Here is a 23,222-nt window from a genome sequence, read left to right as displayed (position 1 = left end):
ATATCATACAAAATAGGCTTCAAAACAAAGGCTATAAAAAAAGACACAGAAGGTCGCTTTGTAATACTTAAGGAAGTAGTTCATCAAGAGGATATAATCCTTGTAAACATATATGTACCCAACATAAAAACACCCAAATATACAAGGAAAATCTTGGAGCACTTCAGAAAGATACTGACAACAACACACTCATTATAGAGGATTTAACAACAATGGACAGGATTTTGTCAACAATGGACAGACCTTCCTAGCAAAGAATCAACGAGGATATTGTGGCATTGAACAATACTCTATATCTAATGGACTTAATTGATATTTACAGAACCATCTACCCCCAAAAAGCAAAATATACATTTTTTTCTAATGAAGATGGAATATTTTCAAAGATAGACTGCATGTAGGACACAAAACAAGCCTCAAAAATTTTAAGAAAATTGAAATCATATCAAGCATCTTCTTGGGTCACAATGTCTTGAAACTAGAAACCAACCTCAATGAAAATCTCAAAAAAATTTAAATATATGGAGACTAAATAACATGCTATTAAATAATAAATGGATTAACAATGAGATCAAGAAAGAAATAAAAAAGTATCTGTAAACAAATGAAAACACACAATAGCCCCAAACCTATGGGATACAGTGCAGGCAGTGCTAAAAGGGAAGTTCATAGCAATACAGGCCTACCTAAAAAAGATAGAAAAATCTAAATAAACAACCTAACCCCACGACTTTAAGAACTACAGAAACAAAAATAAACAAAGCCCAGAGTGAGTAGATGAAAAGAAAAAATCAGGATCAGAGCAGAATTAAATGACATAGACAAAAAAAAAAACAAAACAAAAAACCCACCAATGCATAGGATCAATGAATCCAAGAGACCATTCTTTGAAATATATAAACAAAATTGAGAAGCCTTTAACCAACTCATCAAGAAAGAATGAGAGGAACCAAATAAATAAAATCGGAAACAAAAGAGGAGGAGTTACAACCGATAACAGAGGAACATAAAGGATTGTAAGAAATTACTATGAACAACTATATGCCAAGAAATTGCACAATCTGGGGAAAATGTACAAATTTCTAGAAACATGGAAGCTTCCAAATTAAATCAAGAATTAGCAAGCCTGAATAGGCCTGAATAGACCAAAAACAGCTAGCAAAATTGAAGCAGTAATCAAAAAACTCTGACACACAAAAGCAGTGGACCAGATGACTTCAAAGGCTAATTTTACAAAACATCTCAAGACGAACTAACTCCTACCCTTCTCAAACTATTCCAAAAAAAAAATTAAAGAAAAAAGATCCCAAAATACTTGTTATGTGGCCAGTATTATGTCCCTGTAAAACCAGGTAAAAGCACAAGAAAGAAAGAAAACTACAGGCCAATATCACTAATGAATATAGATGCTAAAATCTTCAAAAAATATTGGCAATCTGGAATCAGCAATACGTTAAAAAGATCATATATCATAATCAAGTGGAATTCATACCAGGGATGCAAGGATGGTACAATATTTACAAATCAATAAACATAATACATTATATAAACAAAAGGAAAAGCAAAAATCACATGTTCATATCATTAGATGCCCCCAAATCATTTGATATAGTATAGTACCCATTTATGATAGAAACACTCAACAAAGTGGGAATAGATGGAGCATACCTCAACATAATAAAGGCAACATGGAAAACCTAAAGCCAACATCATAACTGCGCAAAAACTAAAAGCTTTCCTACTAATATCAGGAACAAGACAAGGGTATCTGCTTTCACCATTTTTATTCAACATAGTATTGGATGTGCTAGCAAGAGTAATCAGACAAGAAAAAGAAATAAAAGGCATTCAAATTAGAAAGGAGGGAGTAAAACTATCATTTGTAGATTACAGTCTCCACCAAAAAGCTACTCAGCCTAATAAGTGAATTTGGCAAAATATGGGACACTAAGTCAATATTCAGAAATAGGCATTTTTGTACACCAACAATGAAATATCATAAACTAGGAAAAAATCCCATGTACTATAGCACCAAGAAAAATAAAGTACCTAGGAAAAATCTTAACCAAGTGGTAAAAGACCTGTACTAAGACAACTACAGAACACTGAAGAAAAAAATAAATAAAGGATATACAAATGAATGGAAGCATTTCCATTGTTCATGGACTTGAGTAATTAACGTCATTAAAATGTGTATATTACCCAAGTAATCTATAGATACAATCCCTTTTCAATATCAATGACATATTTCACAGATCTAGAATAAATATTTCATAAATTTATATGGAACCGAAAATGATCCCAAATAGGCTGATCAATCTTGAGAAAGAAGAAGAGTGTAGGAGGGATCACAATACCTGGTACTAAACTATACTACAAGGCCACTGTAATCAGAACAGTCTGGTATCACCATAAGAACAGACATATAGATCAATGGAAAAGACTAGAGAGCTCAGAAATAAACCCATGTCTCTATGGTTAATTAATATTTGAAAAAGGGAGGAAAGCATACTATGGAGTAATAAGAACCTCTCTGATATATAGTGTTGGGAGATCTGAACAGGTCCATGCAAAAGAATGAAACTAGACCACTAACTTATACCATACATCAGAATAAAATCAAGATGGATAATAAAGTTTTGTCACCATAAAAGTCCTAGAGAAAAACATAGGCGGAAAAATTTCAGACACCCACATAGCAATATTTTCATTGATATATTTCTGATTGCAAGGAAGATAAAAAAGAAAAATAAACAAATGGCACTACCTCATAGTAAAAAGCTTCTGCATGGCTAAAGAAAACATCATCAAAAGAAAAAAGTACCCATGTATAAAGGACCCATGGACAAAGACAACAGCAGGGAGGACTGAAAGTGGAAGGTACCAGGTGGGTAGGGTAGGAGAGAATAATGGAGAGAAATTGGGACAGCTGTAATTGAGCAATACAAAAATAACAAATGAAAAGGGACCCCAACTGTGTGAGAAAACATTTATGCCAATGATATTTTGGACAAGAGTTTGATCTCCAAAATATCTAAAGAACTCATACCACTCCACACCGTGAATACAAACCAATTAAAAAATGGGCAAAGATACTTTGAACAAATACTTCTGCAGGGAGGACATACAGGAGGCACACAGACATATGAAAGTGTGCTCAGCTTCACTAGCCATCAGTGAGATGCAAGTTAAAACCACAGTGAGATACCACTTCACACCAATTCAAATGGCCATCATTAACAAATCAACAAACAACAAGTGCTGGTGGGGTTGTGGAGAAAAGGGAACCCTGGTGCCCCGTTGGTGGGAATGCAGACTGGTGCAGCCACTGTGGAAAATAGTATAGAATTTCCTCTAAAAACTAAAAATGGAACTGCCTTTTGACCTGGCAATTGCACTACTGGGATTATACCCTAAGAATCCTGAAGCACCAATTCAAACAAACCTATGCATCCTTATGTTCACAGCACTGCTATTCACCCTAGCCAAGTGCTGGAAACAGCCTTAAGTGCCCATCAGTAAATGAGTGGATCAAAAAAAAAAAAACCTGCGACACATTTACACAATGGAATACTGTACAGCAGAAAGAAGGAAGGAACTCCTATCTTTCATGGCAGGATGAATGGAAATGGAAAATATTATGCTAAGTGAAATAAACAAGTCAGAGACATATCAGATGGTCTTACCGATAAGAGGAACTTAATGAACCAAAACAAACAAATGAGCACAACAGAACTAGAGGCATGGAAATATGGAACAGTCTGACTGTGACCAGAGGGGAGAAGGGAAGGGGATAATGGTGGAGGGAAGGGGAAGGGACTAGACAAAGAACATGTATGAATGATCCATAGACGTGGACAACAGTGTGAAGACTGACTGTGAGAGCCGGAGGGAGACTTGAGGGGAAGGACAAAGGGGGAAAATTTAGGACAACCATTATAGAACAATAAAATATTAAAAAATTTAAAAATCCTTTTTTTTTACTCAGCACTACACAAACAAGTCCTATGTATTTCTCTGAAGTAAAAGTGCCATAAAAGAATTGATGACATAAAGCTGTATTACAATATAAATAATGCTTTTCTGCAGTGATGTTTAAGGTTATACAAATATAGTTTAGAGACATTTGGGTTTTTTCCCTATCTTTATAAAATAAGACATTAAAAGAAATCCTTACTGTTTATTTTTTTAAAGATACAACTGCTAAGTCATAGAATTTTTAATATGGTGAACCTAGGCCACATATTGAAGCTAGCATTTATTTGATTGCTTTTGACATCTCTTATTTACTGTCTCTCAGAAATTAAAAATTCCATACTGAAGTTTACTGTTATAATCTCTATAAAGTAAAATCCCAATAAAAAATTAATGGTACCTTATTTAATGAGAATACAGGGTATGAAGTTATTCTAGGAGACATTTTAAATGGTCAATCAGGTATAATTTAACTAGTGCCTGGATATCTTTACATTACTGAAGATTACGGCATGTGTTTTCAAGAGAAATGTTTTGTCGTTGACTTTCTATTCTACAAAGAACTTATTGACAGTTATTCCAACATGCCATACTACACTGCTTGTACTAAAATAATTCAATAACACAGTTAAATCTATGAAGAATATGTTAATTATCCTATTTTCTTTTTTATCTTTTTATTGTTGTCTAATTACAGTTGTCCCCATTTTCATCTTATTTTCTCCCCTGCCCTACCCACCCTCCTCCTTCCACATTCAATACCAACCCCCAGTTGTCTTTGTCCATGTGTCCTTCATACAGGTTCCTTGACTTGACCCTTCCCCTTCTTTTCCTGGTGATCTTCCTCCTCCCTCCCCTCTGGTCACTGTTAGTTTGTTCTTTATTTCCATTTCTCTGGTTTTATTTTGCTCGCTCATTTATTATGTTGATTAAATTCCACTTATAGGTGAGATCATATGGTATTTGTCTTTCAATGACTGACTTATTTCACTTAGCGTAATATTCTCCAGTCCCATCCACACTGCCAGGAAGGGTAGCAGTTCCTTCCTTCTTTCTGCTGTACAGAATTCCCTTGTATAAGTGTACCACAGGTTTTTGATCCACTCATTTACTGATGGGCACTTAGGGTGTTTCCAGCACTTGGCTAGTGTGAATAGCAGTGCTGTGAACATAAAGGTGCATAGGTTCGTTTGAATTGGTGTTTCAGGATTGTTAGGGTATAATCCCAGTAGTGCAATTGCCAGGTCAAAAGGCAGTTCCATTTTTAGTTTTTAGAGGAAATTCTATACTATTTTCCACAGTGGCTGCACCAGTCTGCATTCCCACCAACGGGGCACCAGGGTTCCCTTTTCTCCACAACCCCACCAGCACTTGTTGTTTGTTGATTTGTTAATGATGGCCATTTGAATTGGTGTGAAGTGGTATCTCATTGTGGTTTTAACTTGCATCTCACTGATGGCTAGTGAAACTGAGCATACTTTGATATATCTGTGGGCCCTCTGTATGTCTTTCATTGAGAAATGTCTGTTCAGGTCCTTTGCCCATTTATTAATTGGATTGTTTGTCTTCCTGGTGTGGAGTTGTGTGAGTTCTTTATATATTTTGGAGATCAAACCCTTGTTTGAGGTATGTTTGACAGATGTATTTTCCCATGCAGTTGGTCCCTTTTCATTTTGCTGATGTTTTCTTTAGCTGCACAGAAGCTTTTAAATTTGATATAGTCTCATTTGTTTATTCTTTCCTTTATATTTTTTGCTCTAGGGGACATATCAGTGAAAATAATGATGCATGGAATATTTGAAATTTTCCTGCCTATGTTCTCTTCTAAGACTTTTATGGAGTCATGACTTATATTTAAGTCTTTTATCCACTCTGAGTTTATTTTTGTGTACATTTTCTTATAGTTACTGGCTCTCAGTGGTCTCAGTATGGTAGAATACATATGTGATAAGAAAAATTGATAGGTTATTAAAAGTTCTATAGAGAGTTGTTGCTATAATGCCATTAAATCTTTGATGTGTATGGCGTCTTATGTAATATTCAGTAAATACCTATAATAAAAATATATATGTTGCATTAAAAAATGCCTTGGCATTCTTTATTTTACCTGATAATCCTAACTCTAGAGACACACCGTACATATACTCTTGGGTTGGTCTCATGTAAAGCACGTATGAAGAGCGAAGACATTTATGTTTTTGGCTTAGGCTTTAAATAATGTTACCTTATATTTCAAATCCTGTTACTGGATATTATATAACTAAATATTTCCTAAGTTTTACTCATTCATAATTCATAATAGATTGGATAATGGCTAGGAAATGGTTTCCACTTTTCAACTTTATTTTATTCTTTAGGGGAGAATTTTGTATCATTTCTCAAATGTATTTCTCTTTCAGCTTCATCCAGAAACTAAGAAGGGGGGAGAAGATACAGAAAATAAGTAGCATAGACAGTAGGTAGAAAATAGATGTGGGAGGGAGCAGGAATAGTAGGGGAAATATAGAATCTAAAGAACTTGAGACACGTGGTCATAAACTAAAGGGGGGAATGGTGGGGGAGGGGGTATACAGGGGGGAGGGGGTACGCAGGGGGGAAATAGAATAACTGTAATGGCATAATCAATAAAATATATTTTTTAAAAAGCAATGCATCTCCAGCAAATTTTACAATCAATTTAACCCCATCACATTGAACACAGTTTTTCACAAATAGGAACCAATAATCTTTGAAAAATGTCTTAATCCTGACATGCACTGTAACTTTTTTATTTTTTTATTTTATTTTTATTATGGTTCAAGTACTGTTGTTTCCTAACTTTTAATAAAAATAACCATATAATAAATTGAATATATGTTCTATTTTGTTTATATTCTGCAGGTACCATATTTTTGCTCTGATCTTAACTTTTTTTATTTTTAAATCATTTTACTTTTCACTTACAGTTGAAATATATTATTATAGGATATGAGTTTCAAGTGTATACCCTAGTGATTAGACATTACATAACTTACTAAGTGATCATCCCAGCAAGCCTCACACCCATCTGACACCATACATAGTTATTCGGGTTTTATTGGCTTTAATCACTAAACTGTACTTTACATCCCCATGAGTATTCTGTAACAAAAAATTTATACTTCTTAATCCCTTCACCTTTTCACTTATTCCCCCAACCCCTTCCATCTGGCAACCATCAAAATATACTCTATATCTGTGAGTCTCCTTAAGGAGAAGGGAAAATGCAACTTTTTTTGGTGGTGAGGAACTCCTTTAGCTTTTTGTTGTCTGGAAAGCTCTTTTTCTTTCCTTTGATTCTAAATGACAGCTTTGCTGGGTGGAGTAATTTTCATTGTAGGTTTTTGCTTTTCATCACTTTGAATATTTCTTGCCAATCCCTTCAGGCCTGAAAATTTTCTGGTGAGAAATCAGCTGACAGTCTTATGGGAACTCCCTTATCAGTAACTATTGCTGTCAGTAACTATCAGTAACTGTTGCTCCTTTTAAGATTTTTTTGCCTTTAACCTTTTGCATTTTAATTATTACATGTCTTGGTGTGAGCCTCTTTGGGTTCGTCTTGTTTGAGAGTCTTTCTGGTCTTGTATGTCAATTTTCTTCACCAGGTTAGGGAGGTGCACTATCATTCTTTTTTTCAAATAGGTTTTTATTTTCTTTCTCTCTTCTCCTTCTGGGACACCCCATGGTATAAATGTTAGTACTCTTGAAGTTGTCCCAGGGTCTTTTTATACTATCCTAATTTGTGGTCGGGAGGTTCTTTTTTTCTTTCTGCTGTTCTAATTGGATATTTGTTTTGCTTCCTTATATTCCAAATTACTAATTTGATTTTTTATTTCGCCTACTCTACTATTAAACCCCTGTTAAATAATCCATCATTTCAGTTAGTGTCTCCTTCATTTATGACTAGGATTTTTTTAGGCAGTTGATATTTTAAGTTCATTGAGCATCCTTATCATCAGTGTTTTGAATTCTGCATCTAGCAGATTGCTTATCTTCATTTGGTTGGGTTTTTCTGGAATTTTGTCCTGTTCTCTCACTGGGGACATGTTTCTTTGTCTCCTCATTTTATCAGGCTCCCTGTGTTTGTTTCTATGTATTAGGTGGAGCCACCATGTTCCCAGACATGGAAGAGTGGCCTAACATAGGTGTTCTATAGGGTCCAGTGTCATAGCCTCCTCTATTACCCAAGCTGGGCATTGTAGGTGCATCCCATATATGGGCTGTGCATACCGTCCTTTGGTAGTTGGGCCTTGATTGCTATTTCCACTTTAATATATTAATCACTATGCTTCCACTTCAGCACAGCCAACTTACTCCAGTAGTTGATTAATTTCTTTCTACCTCAATGATACATCCTTTTTGAGAAACTCCCAAATCCTAGCCTCTAATACTCTACTCATTTCTGAATGATTATTGTTCCTCTACTATCAACTATCTACACCATCATCTTAATCTATGTCATCATTGATTTTTAGTTGCTTTCTCTGTGGAATGTTATTTGTATAACAAGTTTACAAGATCACTGAGAGGGGAGGTTAGTCTTCTACTTAGTATACGCCACGTACAACCCAATGTCAGCTCCAATAAATTCTCATTGAATGAGCTTCCTATTCATTTCCTGTGATCTATTGAAATTGAAAAGCATTAGAATAGTTAGAAGTTATATTTTGCTTTGAGATTAAATTTATAAACATGAACTAGGCATAAATTAAATAGCAATAAACTTGAAGTACTGCTGCCTTGGTAATTTTTAGTAATTCTGTCATGTTTTACAATAGAAGCCTAATGTACCCTGATTCTAGAAAATTTTTTGAAATGAAGAAAAAATAAAACACAATTCTACTCCTTTCAATACTCTGTTTATTTTTTCTCCTCTGAAAATGCAATATTAAGATCAAAGTTTATATAAAACTTTGAATCTGACTTTTCACATGGCATTTTTTGTGAGCTTTTAAAATTTTATTAAATTATTTATATAGCTTAGGGCCAAGTAATTATGTATTTATCTTTGATAAAGATAAATAACTATTATATATATATAAAATTTTGAATCTGTAATCATGATTATAATTCTAAATAATTCCTTATTAGAATTAGAAATATCTCATCAAAAATCACACTTGATTTAAATCTTCTGATGCATATTTATAAATTTATTTCTAGAAGGTTCGTGGTAATTACACCCTTATCAGTAGTCCATTTTAACAGTCTAAGAAATATTTTGTCCTTTTTCCATTTTTTAATTGGGTTGGTTGTCTTCTTAGAGTGGAGTCATGTAAGTTCTTTGTATATTTTGGAGATTAAAACTTTGTCTGAGGTATCATTGGCAGATATGTTTTCCCATACAGTTGGTTTTCTTTTTTTTTTTTTAATTTTTTTTAATTTAATACTGTTTTCTTTAGCCACACAGAAGCTTTTTATTTTGATGAGATCCCATTTGTTTATTCTTTCCTGTATATTCCTTGCTCTAGGGGACATATCAGTAAAAATGTTGCTGCGTGAAATATCTGAGATTTTCTTGCCGATGTTCTCCTCTAGGACTTTAATGGTGTCATGGCTTATATTTAAGTCTTTTATCCACTTTGAATTTATTTTGGTGTATGGTGTAAGTTGGTGCTCAAGTTTCATTTTTTTTCATGTAGCTGTCAAGGAGGACATACAGAACATCCAGAGACACATGAAGAGATACTCAATATCGTTAGCTATCAGAGAGATGCAAATTAAAACCACAATGAGATACCACTTCACAGTAGTGAGAATAGCCATAACAAACAAAACAACAAACAACAATTGTCAGAGAGGACGTGGAGAAAAGGGAACCCTAGTGCACTGTTGGTGGGAATGCAGACTGGTGCAGCCACTATGGAAAACAGTATGGAATTTCTTATAAAACTAAAAATGGAATTGCCTTTTGACCTGGCAATTCTACTGCTAGGATTATATCCTAAAAACTCTGAAACACCAATCCAAAAGAACCTATGCACCCCAATGTTCATAGCACAATTTACAATAGCCAAGTGCTAGCAGCAACCTATGTGTCCATCAGTAAACAAATGGATCAAAAAAACATGGTACATTTACACAATGGAATACTACACAGCAGAAAGAAAGCAGGAGCTCCTACCCTTTGTGACAGCATGGATAGAACTGGAGAGTTTTATGCTGTGTAAAATAAGCCAGGCAGTGAAAGACAAATACCATACTATCTCACCTTTAAGTGGAATCTAATCAACAAAACAAAACAGCATGCAAAACATAACCAGAGACATTGAAATTAAGAACAATGTGACAGTAACCAGAGGGGAGGTAGAAAGGGATAATAGGGGGAAATAGGTGAAGGGTTTTCAGGAACAACTATGAGGGATGCACGGACAATACTAAGGTGGGGTGGAATTGGGAGAGGGAGGTGGGGATGGGTGGGGATGGCTGGGGTTGGGGGAGTGGTGGTGGGAAAGGGGAGACAACTGTACTTGAACAACAATAAAATTAAATAAACAGAAAAAAAGAGCACGACCTCAATGAATCAATAACAGACAAATATAATTAATTTTAAAAAATCAACAAATGACTTTGTCATTTTTAGGAGAGAAAATGGGAGTAAACAATGTGAAAAAATGTGCACCTGATTAATAATCGATGAAATTCAAATAACAATATATTATAATCATGCACACTACAGTGGCAAAAACAAATTTTCATAATAATAAAGATTGGGTAGAATATCCAACACTTATACCTTGCTTCCAGGAGTGTAAATTATGTATTTTTCAGAAAGCCATTGAGTTTCACGAAGCAAAGCTGAACGGATATATAGTCTATGACCAGCAATTTAACTGGCAGATGAATACCCTAAAGAAACATTCACACATGAACTTCGCTGGAGGAGACCATCTAGCTTGTACTTATTACCTGGTCCAGGGTTCCCACTTCAAAATGATGATATCTACCCTAGAGGCACAGCAGGTTCTTAGACCTAATTCATGGACTTCTAACCTTAAGAACAACTTAGCAGATGTTTTATATTGGCTCATTATTTGCTCTGTAGATACTAACTAATACTTATCCTAAAAAAAGGAGATGAAAGTGTATCTGTTTGTGAGCAACGTAAGAAGTTACAAATTTAATGAGAATACTGTGTCACTAACTTCTGTAAGAAAAGAAGAAACTTAATTTTGCAGTACCACCACTCACTGGACAAAAAAAAAATCTTGTTTGATTCTTACCTCAAAAATTTAAGATACAGTGAGTGTGCTCTCTGACAAGGTGACCAAATGATGAGGTCATCTCCATCAGGCAGTCACTGAGGAGTCTCTAAGAGTTGAATAAGTTCCTATGGCACACCCATGACATGAGTTTCCTTTTCTAGAAAGACTTTTGAAGTCTGGAAATGCAAAAATGTTTCTGATTGTCACTGGAATAGGACCAATAAACCCTTCTAAATGCATCCTGAAAAAAATCACCCTCATTTCCATAAGAAGGGATATTTAACATTGTACAAAGTCACACCATTTATAAGACCAAAAGTTGAAAACAATTCAAATGCCAGCATTAGCATAATTGGCAATCATGCAAAGAAATATGACAAAACAAATACATTATACTTACATATTTTATGATGTTAAAAAAATCAAAGAAGTATATTGTTAATATAATGAAAATGGGTTGTGTGACAGCCATGTAACCTGGCAGCCAAGGAGAGAGGACTGGACTGCACATGTGTGAACAATGACAAATTCACTGTACTAGTTAGTGGAGGTGGTAGGCACCACTGTGTGAGCTTGTGTGCTGTGTTGTCATTGCATTCAAAATGACTAGGTAAGTAAACCAATGAGTCTGCATCAAATTTTGTGTTAAACTTGAACATTCTTTCACAGAAGCTATTCAGATGATTAAGGTCACAGCTAAAGGCAGCTGTGACCGCTGTAGCAACTGGCAGCTTAATTGTGATGATACACCCACTCATGCATCAGGTCTGGGTCAGAGCTTCGGTGAACATCAGATTACCCAGTTGATTCAGCCTCTCTGCAGTCCAGATTTGGTGCCCTGAAACTTCTGGTTTTCCTAAAACTAAAATCACCTTTAAAAGAGAAGAGTTTTCAGACAATCAATGAGATTCAGGAAAATACAGTGGGGCAGCTGATAGTAATTGGCAAAATTGTATGAGGTCTCAAGGTACCTACATCAAAGGGAACTGGGGCATCATTATACAATGTTTCTTGTATGTTGTATTTTCTTCAAGAAATGTCTCTTTCATATCATATGCATGGATACCTTCTGGACAGACTGTGTGTGTATATGTTTGTGTGTGTGTATGTATACACATATTCAATTTTTATCTAGGCCACAAATGAGCAAAACTAAACAAAAAGTCATCAAATTAATTTCTACGGACAATTATTAACACAATCTATATAGTATTTGCTTCCTGACAGGAAAGACTGGGATAAAATTCAAAAGATGTCTATAGGGGATTTTCAACAGTATTGACAATGTTCTATTTACTTAGCTAGATATAAGTATGCACATGTATTTGTTGAGTAGACATTCTCTATACCACACATACATGTCGTATCCACAGGCCATAATAAACCAATTATGAGTTTTAAATGAACTATGCCTTTTCTTTACAAACACACACACACACACACACACACACATATATATATATATATATTCTCAAAGTATAAAAAGTATTACTTTTTTAACTTTTGCTTGGAATGAATTTTTTGGAGAGTTTGTTGGAACTACCATGAAAAAGATCTTGAATAATTTAAATAGTGTCTTAAGAAAAAATGAGTAGATTTTATTATAGGCTATGTGTATGGCAGACATTTTTCTCCCAAAGACCATAATAATATCTACTATTCCAAATGACTTTTCAATTTTTGTACCTCTAAGGGGGTTCTGCCCTGATTTTACTTCAAAAATTTACAACCCTTTATAATTATAATCCCCATATAAAATTCTTATGTGTTTATTGTTTAATTCTTCTGATAGTATCTTTATTTTTAGGAATACCCCTGCTTCAAACATAGCAGTACTTTGAAGTACTTACCATCACTTTATAAATTCACACACTGAATTATGAAACTGTTTGGGTCAAAAGAGGCAATCCTAGGCAAAGGAGATATCAAATTCACTACAAGAGAAAATTGAGCTCATCTGTTTAGAGAAGTAGTCTACTGTTTGCACAGCTGGGGATGGTGTGTTCATTTTATAAACATACTTTACTATTTTCTTGGGATTAGTCAGTTTGCTTGAATGGATTAGAAAATTGAAAGTGGCTCTGTCTGATGACATGATGAACCTATATTCTGATAACAGAATGTTTATATTCTGATAAGCATTGATACTCCCCCTAGCATTCCTCGTTTCATGTTTGAAACCAAGGGGTGAAACACCACATAAAGTACTAAACTCAAGATTCTTAAGCTCTTGTAATAGACTGAAAATAGTTTAAAAGATACTTAATTCACTTTATTAAGTGTAACATTCAAGTCATTTGCATATTTGTCACTACAAGAGAAGATTCAGGAACACAACATTCTCTTCACTGAGAGTTTTCCTGCAGACAGTGTCCTATCACCATTAGTAGGAAGACTTTTATCAGGTACTTACCACAAATATTTTTAGAATACCCAATAAGATCATAGAAATATAATCTATACATCTCTGATTAAGTGGGAAAAAATATTTTTAAAGGTATTTTAGGTGGCCAGAGTTGGGTGAGGGGAAAGAACGGGGCTATTCAGAAAGTAAGAAAGAGTTAAAAACAGTTCTAACAAAACATCTGAATTGCACTAATAGGTAACAAATGCCTTAATAATAATAGTGAATGTATGGCAGATATCTTTCTCCCAAAGACCATAATAATATCTATTATCCCAAATGCTCTTCCTAAACTTTGCCACTCTATCAAGAGGTGGAGTCTAAGTCTTCTCCCCTTGAAAAAGGACAGATGTTTTCAATAATCTCAAACAGATACAGGGGAAGTATCACTGTTACTTTGAAAACTGGATTATAAAAGGCAACACAGCTTTCTACCTGGCTCTGCTTGGGAAGTTCACCTGTGGACCCAAAGCTAGAAGGAGCCCAGGTCACATGGAGTCTCATATCAAGTAGAACAGAGGCCTCCAGTTCATAGCCCTGTCTGAGTATCTAGACAACAGCCAACAAGTACCAACTTGTGGCTTTGTGAGTCAAAGAGGTGGCAGATACCTTGGCCCTCAGCTGAAGGTGCCTTGAGCAGAGTGAAGTTTTTCCCAACAAACCTGTCAAATTGAAAATCTGTGAGCAAAATCAATAATTGGTGTTATTTTCAACCACTCAATTTTAGGATGGTTTGTTATATAGAGATATATATCTGGAACAAAAATCTAATAAACATGACTGGGTACAAAATAATAAAGAGGTGGTTTCAGAATAAAAGGAAAATATCGAATAGTCTTTGAAGAAACTCTAAAATCAGTTTCTTGAAGTTGTTCAAAGAAAAAATTATGAGGGTCTATTAGAAGGGGTTATTCAAAGTAAGCTTTGAATTAAGAAGGTAATTGATAAAATAATTACATTACTGTATTTAATTTATGGTTTAATAGAATTTCTTCAGATGAATCACCGTCTCCTTTGAAATAGGAGTCCCAAGTGCAAATGAACCTTCTAGAACTTCTTGGCAAGAAAAGTGTCAAAAATTATTAAAACATAATAAAATTGTTATAACTTCTGGAGGACTAAAATTGTAGAACTGCTAAATATAATGGGTGAATTATTATTTTTTGCAAAGGTTCTATTTTATATGCATTGGTAATTTAGAAGTTTTTTATGTGAATGGAAGCTAAAGAAGACTCTCTACTTGAATAAAATTTAGTTCCATGAAAGTAGATTATTGATTAAGTTTTAAGGCTGTTGATCACCTGTTTAATACATAGTCACAGGGAGAGTAAAACAGATTCTGTAGGGGATATAATCCCTGACTGTTAAAAAAAGATATGTAATAGCCTGAGGCATTAAAAATTTTAGCCCTAACCAGAGTGGCTCAGTTGTTTGAGCATCATCCCTGCAAAGCGAAAGGTCGCCAGCTGATTCCTGGTCAGGGCACATGCCTGAGTTGTGGGCCCACCCCCATTTGGGGTGTGCAAGAGGCACCCCAATCAGTGTTTCTTTCACACATTGATGTTTCTCTCCTTCTCTTTCTACCTCCCTTCCCTTATCTCTAAACAAATAAATAACAATTTTTAAAAAAATGTTATGATGTTCCTCACATATTTTTGTCTACTTTACCACAGACTGTTGGGTTCCATGGGTTCTAAGCTACCTCTGGTACGTATATCTTCCTAGAAACTTTCTTTGCTTATGTTGCCACATCCTAAGGAAGGTGAAATCTCTATGTGGCCCAACCAACTCCCCATGTGTGATGCAGATAGAGAGGAATAATAATAAGAATGATGTTCAACAGACAATGGATACCTGGAGTTCCTTCCATTCTACTCAATTCAACTCTACATAACACCTACAGGATGTAATGGAGATGTTCTATTACAAGTAATTTTTCAAATGCAGGTGTGAGAAATAAAGGAATGTGAATACAGAGTATCAAGAAGATCAGCTACATGGGCACAAAATTAATGTTCTACCATTACAACTTTGAGGATTATTTGTTTTATTTAGGTGAGCTTAGCTTTGTACAACAGTGGTAATCAAAGATTTATGCTGCTTCACCCTTATTTTCCTGAAGTATAATGTTAAGATAACAGTGATTTTGGTGGCACAGTCTAGTTCCATAGTGTAGAATGAGTTAAATAGGTCTTCATGAGAATAAACCCTAAATCTGAAAATCATCGGCATAGAATTCAGATAACTGTTTATGCATAGGATTTTTAAAGGATCCCCAAGAGAGTCAAATCCATGGTATAATACTTTTTATTATCTATCTATTTATATTTTCATGCTAATGAAGAGAAAATCTAATAAATGTTTATATTTCTTGAAAAAGTAATTTCTCATCCTTAAAACAAGCCTAGAAATGCTGGCACATCTCACTAATCACTATAATTTGACTGATCTAGTAGATGACTGTAAAATATTTTGAAAGAGACATTTGTATGCAATTAGTAAAACTGTATAAAATATATGCATGGGGCTAATAATTGAATCCACAGAGTAGAATCCTTTAAAATGTGTACTTTTTTTGTAATTTCAGAAGGTATCTACCTTGAAAAGTATCCATTGCTTTATTGTAAGAGGAAATATTTAAATTTTAAATGGAGGTGTATGTATATTCACACTACACAATATATAAAGTTGATACTCTATTTACAAAAATAAATGTGCTAAAAAGTATTTTATATATTTATGTATTTTTCAAAAAGCTAATTGATTTATTCATAAAATTGAGTGTACAGAGATAGATTCCCAAAGTGATTCTAACTTTTAAGTTAAATATACATAAATTAATCCGCATAATTCTGGGAGCAAAATAATTCTTAGAAAATGCATTGAATTAATTATGAACCATTAACGAACCATTCAGTAATTACTAATGGCAGAACAATTTATAAAATAAACAAGTTTTTCCTCTTTTTAAATAAAACTTATTTATATTTAGATAATCTAATTACTTTCTGTAATATTTACTTAAAAATAATTTTAAATTTTTTAATTTTTTAGGAAAAAAATTGTACTAACGGTTCAAGACAGAGTTTTTAACTGATTACATTATTACAGTTGTCCACATGTTTCCCCCTTTGCTCCCATCCACCCAGCACCCCACACCCCCTCTAGCAATCCACTCTCCTTTATTTATGTCCATAGGCCATGTAGATAAGTTTTTTGGCTACTCCATTTCCTATACTTACTCTTAACTGTCTATTCTGTACCTACTAATTTGTACTTCTTAATCCTTTCACCTTTTTCCCATTCTCCCAGAACCCCTCCCAACTGTCCACCATCCATATGTTCTCCACATTTATAATTCTGTTTCTGTTCTGCTTGTTTGCTTAGTTTGTTTTTTAGATTTAATTGTTGATAGTTGTGAACTTGTTGTCATTTTAATGTCCATAGTTTTAATCTTCTTTCTCTTAAATAACTCCCTTTAATATTTCATAAAATAATGGTTTGGTGATGATCAATTCCTTTAGCTTTACCTTGTCTGGGAAGCACTTTGTCCTTCAATTCTAAATGATAGCTTTCCTGGATAGACTAATCTAGGTTGTGGGTCCTTGCTTTTCATCACTTTGAATATTTCTTGTCAGTCCCTTTAGCCTGCAGTTTCTTTTGAGAAATCAGCTGACAGTCTTATGGGAACTCCTTTGTAGGTAATTATCTGCTTTTCTGTTGCTGCTTTAAAGATTTTCCCTTTATCTTTAAACTTTGGCATTTTAATTATGATGTATCTCAGTGTGGTCCTTTTCATGTCTATCTTGTTTGGAATTCTCTGTGCTTCCTGGACTTGTATGTCTATTCACCAAATTAGGGAAGTTTTATTATTTTTTCAAATAAGTTTCAATTTCTTGCTCTTTCTCTTCTCCTTGTAGCACCGCTATGATGTAAATATTGGAATGCTTGAAGTTGTCCCAGAGTCTCCTTACACTATCCTAAATTTTCTGGATTCTTTTTTTTTCTCTTCTTACTGTATGGATTGGATGTCTTTTGCTTCCTTATATTCCAAATCATGAACTTGATTCTAGGCTTCATCCACTCTTCTGTTGTTGCTCCTTTGTACATTGTTTGTTTTTTTTAATTTTAATTAGTGCTTCCTTCATATCTGATTGGATCCTTTTTATGTTGTTGTAGTACCCACTAAGTTCTTCAAACATCCTTGTAACCAGTATTTTGAACTCTTCATCTGATAGATTACTTAGCTTCATTTTGCTTAGTAAATGTAAATGTTCATGAAAAAACTGAAAATAGTAACATCTGACTTCCTTGCACTCAAGGACACTCAAGGGTGTGAGATGAATCGGCTCTTTCTAACTCCATTATCTGTTGTTCTATAATTCTGATTCTCAGACCATACCTGTGGCAGGTCTGACTCACTTAACTGGAAAAGATCCAAAATAGTTTTGAATGTTGTTTTCAATCTATAATAAAGGTCAACTGTGAGCATTCATAAAAAACTAATAGATATATCTTATTCTTATGATCATAGTGGTTCATTCTGAGATATTATGAGACATAGTACACCACTATAATTCAACAAAGCACAAAATGTATTTTTGAGGATTTTTCCAGCAATTTGCAAAGCCCTCCACAGGTAACAGAATTAATATTTACATAGCTACTAATTTAATGTTAGAATCACTTTTACATAGGTTGATTTTTTAAAATATATATATATATAATTACATACAATATACAAATGAGCATGGCCTACTTAATGTAATTGAAGTTTAATAATTAAATTTTAATCACTAAACTAATAATTAATAATTAAAATTACAATAACTTTAATAATTAATAATTAAAGTTTATACAGGTATGATGTAAAAATTATTATGTTAGGTGCTAGGCATCAAATGCTTATATTTTTGACCAGGAGGCTGATCAAAATGAAACACATTTTTAAAACAGTATTACAAACAAAGTTATATAACAATAGTTGTAATTAGGGGACTATGACAGATCCATTAAAAAATTGACATAGTGGATGTAGACAGAGAAAGGGTAGAAGTGGTCAGGGTAGAGTAAAGGTCTCTCACTTCAGCACTTGAGCAATATTAACACTGAGGGCTGGATAATTCTTTGATGTGTTGTCCTTTGCATTGCAGGATATTTTGCAGCCTAAATGGCTTCTACCCACTCAATGTCAGTAGTAGCTATGTTCTGACTGTGGCAACCATAAACATATTCAGACATGACCAAATGTCACCTAGGGGCCAAGTCATCCCTAGTACAGAACCACAGTGTAAATGAATGGATTGGAATGAGCGAGATCAAAAATTAATATAAAATAAATTAGATTAAATGGTCACTTTAGTCATCCAAATAAGAAAAGATGAGAAATGAACAGATGAATGAATGAGATAAGAGTATATTTTGGTGGTAGAATATATAGATCCTATATATAATACACCTTAATGGATTGAAATGGATTGTAATGCAGTTTCAAACCTCAGTGGGAAGAAGTAGTGTCGGGGAAGTCTTTATGAAGTCTAACTTAAATCAGTTTTGACATATTTGGTATAAGAAAGTGTCCAGAAATACAAGTTTTAACAAATATCACATTTTGAGGAAACACTGACATAAAAAGTGAAATGCTTTCAGACAAAAGCGTTGGAAATCATGAAGTGTATAGCCCTGTTAGTGGCAAACCATAACTAGAATGGTTGACCTAGAAATTGTTACAAGATAGATGTATACTGATTTTGAAAACTGAGGATATATGCATAATCCTTAGCTTTTTGGAATTAAAACAAAAATATTAAGGAGCTTACTGAGAAGGAAAAGGCAAGGATACATCTCTGTTTTTCTCTGATGGAGGACATTTGTTTCTTAGAAGTAAATGTCTAGTGATAATGGCTTATACTATTTTTTTCTGGAAATCTATAAAAGTTATTCATTCTTTCAGTTTGAGCCAAGGATTCAGGCCTGAGTTACTATGCTAGTTTTTGCTAATTTCAAAATTCCAGGAAAAATATATACATACATACATATATATAAATAAAACCTACAACTGTCAATAATGATTATATGTCCTAAAAACATTGTAATATCTATGACTTGAGATTATTTGGGAAAACATTTCATGTTCATAATTTAGAGGCTTTGAAGCTCATATTTCTAAAGGCAAATAAGAGGAGTGTGTTTCTCAGGTCTGCTGGAAGAACACAGTGATGCTCCTACAGGCCCTTTGTCATCTGTGCTTAACAAGCTGAAAGGCTTTAGCTCCTCAGAGGAAAGATTCCTGTCACAGACTATGTTGCCTCCCAGTACTTTTTGTGGCTTATTGTTCATGGCCCATGTTCAAGAGTCCTATGGTTGATATTAATAACATAGATGACTTTGGAGAAGTACAAGAATAATAAAAATAATTCTAGCATTGGGCTCTCATGACCTCAATTCTCCATTTAAGATTTCAGTAAGCTACTTATACTATTAGGTCATTTATTTAGAATTTATGCTAAACATATTGGTTTTTATATATTTTCTATTTTAGGTACTTATAAAGGAAAGAAGATCTATTTATTCTCCTACAATACTGACTGCTGTTTAAGAAAGAGTCAAAGAGAAAGATTTGTCAATATTTTGTTCAACATTTGATAGTATTTAGTGAACTAGAGAAGCAAGGCAACGAAAGACGATGTTTGCACCAGCCAGGCGTCGCTTTTCATTTTGCTAAAGAATAGACACTGATCAAATTATAGATCTTTTGCATTGTCTGTAATTTTCTTTACAATTCTCCCATATTGATGGTATGCAATTTATCTTTAAATTATAACTTTGTGGAATTTAGTTAACATTTGTATCCTAATTGCCAAGGCAGCAATGGCATTTTCATTAGCATTCTGGAAGTTACAAATAATTTTTTAATTGTGAAAATTTAATGATGCAAAGATATATGTGTTGGATAAAAATTTTGCAGAGGCACTGCCATCCTGGTCTGAATACTGTGTAATAATGTAAGTAATTCATCTTTTCTAATCTTTGAAATGGAGGCCTACGTTGGAATTCTGATCTCCTGTGGCCTCTGTGTAGCTACTTATTAGAGGATTTTGTCTCATGACTTCTACCAGAAGGTTAGCTGACTTCCGGGTTACCTACAAGGGCTTCATTTTGCTTGTTTTTCCACTGCCTGAATGTTAAATAAATGTATGCACTTGTCTGAAACTTTTTCTTTGAACCACAACACCTTAGAGCAATAATGTCAGGAATGAAAACTAACACCATATTTCACTGATTCTAAAATGCACCTTTTAAAAATAGTATAGTGTTTCTGAAATTTTACAATCTCTGGTAGCTAGATGGTAGTCAGGATATACTTATCAATGTATTCTGGCAAGAAAAAAAAGTGCCAGCATTTCAGCTTGTAGAATAGACATCATCCTGAAAATTAGAGATAATAGTGCAGACTCATTTAAGAAATATTGCACCAATAATCTTAATAGCAAAGAGGATTATATCACATGGGGTTAAATAAAATTCACTGATATTAATGCTTCTGAGCCTCAGGTTGATTTAGAAAAGCTGAATTTTCAATGTGAAAAAATTTCGGGAACCCCGTAGTTAATGTATTTTTCATATTTTCCATTTAATATATACAAAACTGATATAATAACAATCGAACTATACATAAATTAAATAGTCTTTGATTAAGGATAAAGTAAAAATTTCTAAGTGGTAAGAAAGACTTGTTCCAGTTTGGTAGCAAATAATTTTTTCATAGATTTGCAAAAAAATAGTTTCTTTTTTAGTGTTTAGCATTTTAGAATTGATGAAATATGGTCATTTTCCATGGTAGGCATGTCTTAGTTAATTCCCTTCAACACCCTGGTGCTAAGGAAGAGCACCACACTTCAGCAATGGCTCCTGCAGCAACTCAACCATTGCTGAAGAGTTACAGCAATAGTTTCTCAAGGCAAATATATAAATGAACACGAATCATGACCCTGGGATGAATGACTTGCAAAATAAATAGGGTGTAGGAAGGTCTGGACTCGTGCTAGATAATTCTGAAAAAGGATTAGGGGAATGGGGTCCTATTCAAGATTGGATGGTGTCCAGAAGCTGAAAGACCTAAATAATACTATATTGCAATAATTTTTGTTATTTTTAATATTTTATTTTTTTTAGAGGGGGGAAGGGAAGGAGAATGAGAGGGAGGAGGAACATTAATGTGTGGCTGCCTCTCACACACCCCCTGTTGGGGACCTGGCCCACAACCCAGTCCGTGCCCTGAGTGGGAATCAAACCTGTGACCTTTTGGTTCACAGGCCAGCATTCAATCCACTGAGCCACATCTGCCAGGCCTAACTTCTTTTTGATGTGCAAAAAAATGGAGCTCATGTTAAATGGTAAAAAAGTAGTAATATTTTAAAATAGGATGTGTTAATCATTTAGAGGATTGCACTTTAGCCTGGTCTGTGTCCTATTAGTCTTGCTGGATACAGCATCATATTATGTTAGAAACACTGCAGCTTGATTATCAGCTGGACATATTTTTATTTCCTCAGTAGGATTGACCAAAAAAACAAAATAAAGTTTAAGATTTATCAAAAAGCTCTATTCATAGCTTATCTATTAACTATCAACACTTACAAAACAAATAGATGGTCAATGTTCAATGTTAATAAAAGAGAACAGACAACTGTAATTGAATGACAATAAAATAATTAAAAATAAATAAAGAGGATAGACTATCTTGATTATAGTATAAAATAGAAACAAAAAAATAAATAAATAGATAAGTCAGATGGGTACACTGAACCATTGGAACCATGAAATTCTGGCAGTCACAAGCCAAGTAGAAGAATCAGCATTACAAGTTCATCCAAGTACAGCAGTTTTAATCCTGAGGGAATGACAGCAAGAGAAAATAAAAGGGATCTTTGGCAGCTTTATGATAATGTCTGATATTGCCTTAATATTAATACCTGAAGTCACATTTTCTGTAATTTGATGAATAAAAAGGTGCTCCCCACTTGCTTTGAATGATAGGCATGACTAAGTATTATACATATAAAATTAAGAGAGATATTTATAAAATCCTTGTTCTGGGACCATTGAGTCCTTAAGGGGAATAACAAGGGAAAAGAGTCTAGACACTGGAATTTGAATCATACATGTCATGTATGTGACCTTGGAAAAATAATCTCTCAGAGATTCTATTTCCTCTTTATAAAATAGAAATGACAAACTTTAGGGTTGATAATAGTGTTAACTAAAATATATGAAAATCCACACAAGGCATTCAATTAGTGTGGTTAAATTTTGAGTGTAAATCTAATGGCTTACTCCAAAATTTGTAAATATCCTCCTTACTTGTAAAATTTCAAACTATCTCTTGCTTAACCAAGAAATAACTAACTTAAATTCTTGTGTGTTGCAAGGATACAAATAACACAAACATATATTAGCCTTAGAGAAAAAGGAGAAAAACAAGGAGAAAGAGGAGGGGGAGGAAGAGCGAGAGGAGAAATAACAAAGAAGAAAGAGGAGGATAAAAGAAAGAAGAGAAAGAGGAGGGGGAGAACAAAGGGGAAGTGGCAAAGGTAGAGGAAGAAAAAAGAGAATGAGGA

This window comes from Artibeus jamaicensis, unplaced genomic scaffold (genome assembly GCF_021234435.1).
Source record: "Artibeus jamaicensis isolate MK-2021 breed Jamaican fruit bat unplaced genomic scaffold, CSHL_Jam_final contig_426, whole genome shotgun sequence".
Lineage (NCBI taxonomy): Eukaryota > Metazoa > Chordata > Mammalia > Chiroptera > Phyllostomidae > Artibeus > Artibeus jamaicensis.
This window is presented reverse-complemented; position numbering follows the sequence as displayed.